Raw genomic sequence first — 1,429 nt, forward strand, 5'->3', positions numbered from 1 at the left:
TGTCTTTCATCCCTGTATCCAAAGATTCCCTGGGTGGGTGACTGGAAGGCCACTCCTGATGTAGGCAAAAACTCCCACTACACCAACAAGCATTGCACAGCTAGCTCTACAAGCAAGCCTAGCTCAGCCTCCATCACTGTCTGTCAAGTCCTATTTTTACCCTCCAAACATCACATGTCCTACACGTGTCTTGCCTCAGCATGTGTGTCTGTCTCAGCTGACATCACTCTGCCAATCAGCCCAAGTCCACAGAAGCGGTAAGAAACTGCAACACACTACCAGAAGTTGGGTTTGTTTGTTTGTTTTTGATGGGTTTCTCTCTATGGAGTCTGGACATATGCAGCTCAATTACACAATACAAGGNNGACCAATACNTTCATGTTGTTAGCAAAGAATCCTTCACCAGGTGTCCTTTCACGTGCTGGCTTTAGCAGAACATTCTTTCTCCTGAGTCTGTTTCAGCTAAACATTCCTTCACATGTGTGTTTGCCCCAGCAAAACACCATCCAAACAACTTTCCCTTAAGTTTCCACTTCATTGCTGAGCCATCTCTACAGCCCCAAAACCTACTTAGATACTTTACCTCCTTCTAGCCCACCCGCCATCAGAGGTAGTGGAAAGGAAAGGTTAATAGGGCAATGGAGGATGTGGACCTGTTTAGAAATAGTTCTTTGGAGCAAATCCAATCTGCTTTGTCAGGATATCAGCAGACCAGTTCACACAAATCAGCAATGGCAGCTTGATATATTTGTAAACACCATTCAAGAATCAGCAATAGCAGTTCAATCCAGAAGAAACTGCAGGGTCTGCCAACTAGCCCAAGTCCATGAAAGTTATCAAGAAGCCACCAGAACACCACCAGAAGTTCTTTGCTGCATTTCTTTCTACAAAGTTACAACAAATGATGACCAGCAAGAAGTGCAAAGGGAACCAATACCACACAGCGTCGTTCACTGTCTGTTGGGTTATATTTACACCCTTTCCAAACATCACGTGTTCTCGCAAGAGTCAGCTCCAGCAAAACACCACATACCCTTTTCCCAGGCTGCCTCCAGAAAAACACCACGTCTGTTCTCAGCAAAATATCCTCCCACATATCTGCTTCAGCAAAAACATCCTCTCATAAGACAGTTTCCAGAAAAACATCACATGGCACAACTGAGTCTCCAAAGAAAAGTCTTTATGAGATAATTCCAACAGCTGTGTAATCTCAGAGCTAGAATTGGCTATTTGTCACTTCCCATGTGAATTGAAAATTTCCTGGTCCTTTTCAGTTGAGTTACTTAGGATTTTATCCTATAATTCAGTATTTCATTAATCTCATTCATTCATTTGATGAATAAACATGTCTTGTCTATTGGACATCTTTGGTTGAAATCCAGAGCACTAGGCTATGTGCAGTGGCACATACCTATAATTGCAGCACTCA

Source organism: Mus caroli, chromosome 2 (genome assembly GCF_900094665.2).
Source record: "Mus caroli chromosome 2, CAROLI_EIJ_v1.1, whole genome shotgun sequence".
Classification (NCBI taxonomy): domain Eukaryota; kingdom Metazoa; phylum Chordata; class Mammalia; order Rodentia; family Muridae; genus Mus; species Mus caroli.